This window comes from Callorhinus ursinus, unplaced genomic scaffold (assembly GCF_003265705.2).
Source record: "Callorhinus ursinus isolate GAN/ISIS: 27379988/994484 unplaced genomic scaffold, GSC_fseal_2.0 scaffold94, whole genome shotgun sequence".
Taxonomy (NCBI): Eukaryota; Metazoa; Chordata; class Mammalia; order Carnivora; family Otariidae; genus Callorhinus; species Callorhinus ursinus.
This window is the reverse complement of record NW_027397156.1, coordinates 1,118,607-1,127,894: the sequence shown is the minus strand read 5'-3', so window position 1 is coordinate 1,127,894 and position 9,288 is coordinate 1,118,607. Positions and strand designations below refer to the sequence as shown.

General features: G+C 37.1%; 1 protein-coding gene across 1 annotated transcript in view; it reads left to right on the top strand.

The window, feature by feature from the left end:
• The window catches only part of ANO2 (anoctamin 2), a 379,342-nt gene that overhangs the window by 204,699 nt on the left and 165,355 nt on the right, over nt 1-9,288 (top strand). The window lies entirely within an intron of this gene.

Sequence of the window (9,288 nt, the reverse complement as noted above, 5' to 3'; positions counted from 1 at the left end):
TGTGTGTGTGTGTGTGTGTGTGTGTGTGTGTGTGTGTGTGTGTGTGTTTATGTCTTTCCTAATCTGGCTCCTGAAAAAAATCAACAAGATCGGAAATCTGTTGTTTTTGCATGTGTCTTTTCTCCATCTTGGATTTGAATTCAAATTTCATTTAATTTTACATTCTTAAAGTTGGAACCATTCATGTTAACATGCAAATTTATTCAAGCACCAAAACAGAAGAATGTGGTGTTTTTGAGCCCAGAACATTGGCTTTTTTTCTTCTTTCTCTCTCTCTTTTTTTTTCTCTTAAAGAAAACAGGATTTAAACAGAAGAGAAGTAAGGTGACCCTCTGAGTTTTTTTGTTTTTTCTAGACGAAAAGTAAGTCCAAGACCACCAATTATTCAGGGAAATAATGAATTCATTCTTAGGAAAGCCTAATCATCACCATCACCCTCATTAGAAAGCAAGCATTCTGTGTTCTGTCAGCTTCGGCAACTCCAGGCAACCTTCTTTCTCCACCCCAGAGCAATATACAATGGATAATTTTATGGAAATCACATGTAACTTTTATTGACCACTGACTCATTTAATTTTAATTCCATAGACGGGAATGCCAAGGAGCTGGAATTGCGTACATTGAGGCTGTGGTTCTAATATAAATTTTGCTTGGGTATATATGCATGATAGGTCACATAACTTTCAGGAACCATGAATAATTGAAAAACATCTGAATGCATTATGAATGATACATATGTTTATGTTTTAGCATTCAACATCTATTTCCATTACACTGTCTAGAATGCAAAGCTCAAAGCATCTAATGTCTTATGGGCACTGGGGAGAAAATGACCTTCCCAGATGAGCAGTGCAAGATGAAAATGGCCTGGAATTTGATTGTCAACATCCTTCTTGTGTTCCCTCCATTCTGTTAATACTGTAAATATTCTGTTCTTGCTGTAAATCTAGCCAAAGGTGGGAGATGATGGGAGGAGCACATGTTGCTGTCTGATGGGAGGGATGCTGCTCTTGCCTCTGGGAAGAGTCAAGGTCAATGCCTACGGCATAACATGGCTCTGGGAGCCCCTCATGTGTGGGATATTTAGGAAAGGCACCTTCTGCTGGGGAATAGACAGGGACTAAGACCCAAAGTCTAGCTGGTGGTCTTGGATATGCGTCTTTCATCATCTTGGCTCTGCCTTCACTGTGACCTTCACGCTGCATATCCCCACCTCTCCTTACTTTCCTTCCTTTTAGATGATTATCTACCATTTATTGAGACCCAGATCCATATGGGAATTTGCCAAAGATCACATAACTTGTGGGGAAGCTGGTAGTCAAACTCAGCTTCACTTGATCCCCAAGGCCCATTGCTCTTATACTTTTTTTTAAGTTTGAAGGTACCGAGCCCATTTTTAAAAACATCTCAGACCATAAAATTCACCCATTTAAAATTACAATTCATTAGTTTTTGGTATATTCGCAGATTTGTGCAGCCATTTGCACCATCTAAGTTTAAAGTATTTTTATCACCCCCAAAAGAAACCCTCTACCCAGTACTTACCAAGCTCTGGGAAACAATTATCTACTTTTTGTTTCTATGGATTTACCTATTCTGGACTTTCATGTCAGTGGAATCATACAAAATGTGGTATTTATCTTCTTTCATTTGGCAAAATGTTCTCATGATTCATCTGTGTTTTAGCTACATCAGTACTTAATTCTTTTTTATTGCCAAATAATGTTCCATATTGTGGATATACCTCATTTATGACTTGATGGACATCTGGATGGCTTCTACTTTTTGGCTCTTATGAATAATGGTGCTATGAATATTTGTGTACAAGTTTTTGTGTGGATGTATGTTTTCATTTCTCTTGGTTATATACATAAGAGTGGAATTACTGGGTCTCATGGTAGCTGCATATTTAATACTTTGAAGAACTGCCGTACTATTTCCCAAAGGGAAATAGGGGTCCAAATTCTTTTTTCTTTTCTTTTCTTTTTTTTTTTTGCATGTAGATATTCAATTGTCCTAGGACCCCTAACTGAAAGACTGTTTTCCCCATTGAATTATATTGACACCCTCATCAAAAATCTATTTACCATAAATGTAAGAGTTTATTTCTGGACACTCTGTTCTATTCCATTAACCTATATATCTGTCCTTATACTAGTGCCACATTGTCTTAATTACTACACCCGTGTAATGAGGTTTGAAATTGGGAATGTAACTTTGACTTTGTGCTTCTTTTTCAAAATTGTTTTGACAATTCTGGGTGTCTTGCATTTCCATATGAATTTCATGACCAGCTTGTCAATTTCTGCAAAAAACCCAAGCTAGGATTTTTGATAGGGATTGAGTTGCATCTGTAGATTAATTTAGGAAGTATTTAAAGTCTTATAATCTATGAACATGGTATATCTTTTTATTTAGATCTTTTTTAGTTTCTTTCAACAGTGTTTTATATTTTCAGTGTATAAGTCTTGTACATATTTTGTTGAATTTGTTTATGAGTATTTTATTCCTTTTGATGCTATTGCAAATGTAATTGTTTTCTTAATTTCAATTTTTCATTGTTCATTGTGAGCATATAGAAATACAATTGATTTTTTTAAAAAAATTATTTATTTTAGAGAGAGAGAGAGCATGCCAGTGAGCACAGGGAGGGGCAGAGGGCAAGGGAGAGAGAAACTCCAACAGACTCTTCTCTGAGCTTGGAGCCTGACACGGGCCTCAATCCCATGACCCTGAGATCATGACCTGAGCTGAAACCAAGAGTCAGATGCTCAACCAACTGTGCCACCTATGGGCCCCTTGATTTTTTTTGTATATTGATTTTGTATCCCATACCTTTGCTGAGCTCATTTTTTAATTCTAATAGTTTTTAGTGGATTCCTTAGGATTTTCTATTTATAAAATCATGGCATCTGTGAATAGAGATAGTTTTATATCTTCCTTCCCCAATCTGGATGCATTTTATTTCTTTCTCTCCCTGCCCAGCTCCTCTTTTTCCAGCTAATTGCCCTGACTAGAATCTCTAGTACAATGTTGAATAGAAGTGATGAGAGCAGACTTCCTTGTCTTGTTCTTGATCTTAGGAGAAAAAAAAAACTAGCCTTTCACTGTTAAGTATGATGTTAGCTGTGGCCCATTGCTTTTTTTTCTCTCTCTATAAGGCTTCCCAGAGAACAATTTATATCACATCAACATGATACTGATATGAAACATTCTGTATTGTAATGAGGTGGTAACTACATGTCCACATTGGGGAGGGACAATACGGTATGTCCCAAGGTTGGCAGGGTCATGGTACTCTCATCAGGTAGCTGAACTTTTCTTTGGGCCTCTTCTGCTGCAGGGGTCACATTAGGAGAGTGGATTATAGCCTCTGCACTTCTGAAAATTGGTGACTTTCTTTGTTTATGTGAGAGATGATGTTGGTCATTAGCCCAGAACTTTGGGGCATAGACTGTCTCTTGTTTGTCTTAGATGTTGTTAATTTGGATATTCTTACAACTATTTTTTTTATATATGCCTTTTAAAAAAGTTTTTATTTAAATTAAATTCCAGTTAGTTAACTTACAGTATAATATTAGTTTCAGGTGTACAATATAGTGATTCAACACTTCCATGCAATACCTGGTGCTCATCACAACAAGTGCACTCCTTAATCCCCATCACATACTTAACCCATCCCCCCACCCACCTCCCCTCTGTAACCATCAGTTTGTTCTCTGTAAAGAATCTGTTTCTTGGTTTGCCTCTTCATCTCTCTCTCTTTTTTTTTTTACCCTTTTGCTCATTTGTTTTGTTTCTTAAATTCCACATATGAATGAAATCATATGGTATTTGTCTTTCTCTGACTGACTTTGCTTAGTGTAATACTCTGTAGCTCCATCCATGTCATTGCAAATGGTAAGTCTTCATTCTTTTTGATGGCTGAGTAATATTCCATTGCATATATATACCACATCTTTATCCATTCATCAGTTGATGGACACTTGGGCTGTTTCCATAATTTGGCTATTGTAGATAATGCTGCTATAAACATCAGGGTGCGTGTATACCTTTGAATTAGTATTTTTGTATCCTTTGGGTAAATACCTTGTAGTGCAATTGCTGGATCATAGGGTGGTTCTATTTTTAACTTTTTGAAGAACTTCCATACTGTTTTTCAGAGTGGCTGCACCAGTTTGCATTCCCACCAACAGTGTAAGAGGGTTCCTTTTTCTCCACATCCTCACCAACACTTGTTGTTTCTTCCATTTTTTATTTTAGCCTTTCTGACAGGTATGAAGTGACATCTCATTGTAGTTTTGATTTGTATTTCCTTGATGATCAGTGATGTTAAGCATCTTTTCATGTCTGTTGGCCATTTGTATGTCTTCTTTGGAAAAATGTCTATTCATGTCTTTTGCCCATTTTTAATTGGATTATTCATTTTTGGGATGTTGACTTTTATAAATTCTTTTTTTTTAATGATTAAAGAAGGTTTATTCCAGAAATATGAGTACAGTTCAGTATTTAAGTCCATTAATAGAATTTATCGTATTAATAGATCTTTTTTTTTTTTTATTATGTTATGTTAGTCACCATACAATACATCATTAGTTTTTGATGTGGTGATCCACGATCCATTGTTTTCGTATAACACCCAGTGCTCCATGCAGTACGTGCCCTCCTTAATACCCATCACCAGGCTAACCCATCCCCCCATCCTCCTCCCCTCTAAAACCCTGTTTGTTTCTCAGGGTCCATAGTCTCTCATGGTTCATCTCTCCCCCCGATTCCCCCCCTTCATTTTTCCCTTCCTTCTCCTAATGTCCTCCATGCTGTTCCTTATGTTCCACAAATAAGTGAAACCATATGATAATTGATTTTCTCTGCTTGACTTATTTCACTTAGCATCATCTCCTCCAGTTCCATCCATGTGGATGTAAAAGTTGGGTATTCATTCTTTCTCGTGGCTGAGTAATATTCCATTGTATATATGGACCACATAAATTCTTTATATATTTTGGATACTAACCCCTTATTGAATACGTCATTTGCAAATATCTTCTCCCATTCAGTAGGTTGCCTTTTAGTTTTGTTGATTGTTTCCTTCAGTGTGTAGGAACTTTTTATTTTGATGAAGTTCCAGTAGTTTATTTTTGCTTTTGTTTCCCTTGTCTCAGGAGACATATCTAGAGGGAAGTTGCTATAGCTGATGTCAAAGAGGTTACTGCCTGTGTTTTCCTCTAGGATTTTTATGGTTTCAGGTCTTTCATCCCTTTTGCACCTATTTTTGTGTATGGTGTAAGAAAGTGGTCCTGTTTCATTTTTTGCATGTTGATGTCCAATTTTGGCAACATCATTTGTTAAAGAGATTGTCTTTTTTTCCATTGGATGTTCTCTCCTGCTTTGTCAAAGATTAATTGACCATATAGTTGTGGGTTCATTTCTGGATTTTCTATTCTGTTCTATTGATGGCTGTGTTTATTTTTGTGCTGGTACCATACTGTCTTGATTGCTACAGCTTTGTACTATAACTTGAAGTCTGGAATTGTGATGCCTCCAGCTTTGCTTTTCTTTTTCAAGATTGCTTTGGCTATTTGGGGTCTTACGTGGTTCCACACAAATTTTAGGATTGTTCTAGCTCCGTGAAAAATGCTGTTGGTATTTTGATAGGGATTGCATTAAATGTGTAGATTGCTTTGGGTAATATAGACATTTTAACAATATTTGTTCTTCCAACCCATGAGCATGGAATATTTTTCCATTTCTTTGTGTTTTTCAATTTCTTTCATCAGTGTTTTATAGTTTTCAGAGTACAGGTCTTTTACCTCTTTGGTTAGATTTATTCCCAGGTATCTTACAGTTTTTGGTGTAATTGTAAATGGGGTTGATATCTTAATTTCTCTTTCTGCTGTTTAGTTATTGGTATATAGAAATGCAGCAGATTACTGTACATTGATTTTGTATCCTGCGACTCTACTGAATTTGTTAATCAGTTCTAGCAGTTTTTTGGTGGAGTCTTTTGGGTTTCCTCTATAGGGTATCATGTCATCCACAAATAGTGAAAGTTTCACTTCTTTCTTGCTGATTTGGATGTCTTTTTATTTCTTTTTGTTGTCTGATTGCTTTGACTAGGACTTCCAGTACTATGTTAAATAACAATGGTGAGAGTGGACATCCCTGTCTTGTTCCTGACCGCAGAGGAAAAGCTCTCAGTTTTTCCTAGATGATAATAGCTGTGGGTTTTTCATATATGGCCTTTATTATGTTGAGGTATGTTCCTCAACATATATATATACTTTGTTGTGGGTTGTTATCATGAGTGGATGTTGTACTTTATCAAATGCTTTTTCTGCATCTATTGAAATGATCATATGGTTCTTATCTTTTCTTTTATTAATGTGGTGTGTCACGTTGATTGACTTGGGAATGTTGAGCCACCCTTGCAACCCAGAAATAAATCCCACTTGATCGTGGTGAATGATTTAATGTACTGTTGGATTCATTTTGATAGTATTTTATTGAGAATTTTGGCACCAATGTTCATCACAGATAGTGGCCTGTAATTCTCTTTTTTGGTGGAGTCTTTGTCTGGTTTTGCTATCAGGGTAATGCTGGCCTCATAGAATGAATTTGGAAGTTTTCCTTCCTTTTCTATCTTTTGGAATAGTTTGAAAAGAATGGGTATCAACTCTTCTTTAAATGTTTGGTAGAATTCACCTGTAAAGCCATCTGGCCGTGGACTTTTGTTTGTTTGGAGTTTTCTCATTACTGATTCCATTTCTTTGCTGGTTATCCGTCTGTTCAAGTTTTCTATTTCTTCCTGTTTCAGTTTTGGTAGTTATGTGTTTTTAGAAATTTGTCTATTCGTGGTTGTCTAATTTTTTGGCATATATTTTTTCATAATATTCTCTTATAATTGTATTTCTGTGGTATTGTTTGTGATTTCTTCTCTCTCATTTGTGATTTTATTGATTTGAGTCATTTCTCTCTTCTTTTTTTGATAAATCTAGCTACAGGTTTATCAATTTTATTAATTTTTTCAAGGAACCACCTCCTGGTTTCATTGATCTGTTTTGCTGTTTTTTTTTTTAGTTTCTCTATCATTTGTTTCTGCTCTAATCTTTTTATTTCCTTCCTCTGCTGGCATTAGGCTTCATTTGTTGTTCTTTTTCTAGCTCCTTTAGATGTAATGTTAAGTTATTTATTTGAGATTTTTCTTGCTTCTTGAGGTAGGCCTGTATTGCTCTATACTTCCCTCTTAGGATCACTTTTGCTGCATTCCAGAGATTTTGGACTGTTGCATTTTCATTTTCATTTGTTTCCATGTATTTTTTAATTTCTTTTTGATTTCCTGGCTGACCCATTCATTGTTTTTTAGTATATTATTTAGCCTCCATGTATTTGTGTTTTTTCCAAATTTTTTCTTGTGGTTGACTTCTAGTTTCATAGTGTTATGGTCAGAAAAGGTGCATGGTATGATTTCAGTCTTTTTGTATTTGTTGAGACTTGTTTTGTGACCTAAAATGTGATCTATTCTGGAAATGTTCCATGTGCACTTGTAAAGAATGTGTATTCTGCTGTTTTAGGATGAAATGTTCTGTAATATGTCTGTGAAATCCATCTGGCCCAGTGTGTCATTCAAAGCCATTGTTTCCTTGTTGATTTTCTCTGCTTAGATGATCTGTCCATTGATGTAAAGGGGGTGTTAAAGTCCCCTACTATTATTGCATTTTTATTGATTAGTTCCTTTATGTTTGTTAATAACTTTTTAATATTTGGGTGCTCCCATGTTGTGTGCATAAATATTTACAATTGTTAGATCTTCTTTTTGGATCGTTCCCTTTATGATTATATGGTGTCCTTCTTGTCTCTTGTTACAGTCTTTGTTTTGAAGTCTAGTTTGTCTGATAGAAGTGTTGCTACTCCAGCTTTCTTTTGACGTCCATTTGCATGATAAATGTTTCTCCATCCCCTCACTTTCAATCTGTAGGGGTCCTTGGGTTTAAAATGGGTCTTTTTTAGGCTTCTTACATCTATTCTTATGATTTTCAAGGGCATGGGCATAGCAAGGATAGTAGTAATGACAAAATTAGGAGTAATATTTATGGGGTGCTTACTGTGTGTAAGGCTTTATGTGTTTTATTACATTTAAGTCTCAAAACCATTATCATATCCAGTTTATGCATGAGAAGCCTGAGGATTAAAGAACAAAACCATTTGCTCGGTGCTAATATGTGGCAAAGCCAGAGTATGCGCCAGGTGGTCTGACTCAGAGTGATGTTCTTGAGCACTGTGCTCCTCTATTTTTTGAATGTTTTCCCTCAACATATCCTCAAACACTACTAAATAGTCATGCTTGCTTCTTCTTTCTTGTACTAAAGGCAAAAAGGACAGGGGTATTCATTGGAAAGATGGGTATGAGACAAACTTGCTGCCCTATTGTTTCTTTTTGTGTAAGTGCTCACGGGGTGTTGCTCTATCTCCGCTGAGGACAACAGTGAGTCGAATTAGCTCAATTTACAGCAGGAGGTTCAACAGACAGTAGGGAAAATTCAGGAACATACACACAGATATATATGCTGTGTTTCCAAGGAAGAATATAGAGTCTGAGACTTTTAATAAAAGAATAGGCTCTTTTTGTTCTTTTTTCCTGGATCAGTTTAAATCTTTTCTGGACTAGTCTGTCCTGGACAGATTTGGACGTTTTCTCAAGTTTCCCTCTGGGGCAAGATTTTTCTGTTTTTGCAGAATGATAAAGCTCTGAGCACAAATGGCAAGGTGCTATGGATGGCAGGGTTGGGGAGCAGTCCCAATCATTCCTCTCATCCCTCTGACCTTTCACTCAGCCCCTTCTAATTCTAGCCCATGCCTCCTTTTTCTTCCCCCCAATAAACTTTGTATTAGCTGGGGTACACTCAGAAAGCAGAGCATTTGCCAGTCGAGGGAAAACAATACCAGGACCTAATTACAGAGGTGTTCGAACCAGGCAAGTAGGGGGAAAAAATCCCGGAACAGTGAGGCAGCCACAGGGATTTGCTGCCACTCTTAGGACTGGAAAGACAAGGAGGGAGGTGGGATTACCAGAAGCTGGGCCCCGGGACCACCCAGTGGGGGCCAGAACCCTGCAGGAGGTGCAGCCACTTCTGGAGATGCCTTCTGAAGCAGATGGGGAGATTGAGTCTCCCCTCCCGCCCTCCTGTCTCCCACCAGTGCCCCCCCCACCCTCATTGGCCAAACCCAACTCAAAGTCGGTTGTTGACTTCAGTCTGGGGAATATCATTTTCAGGGGTTAGTACCCTGCAA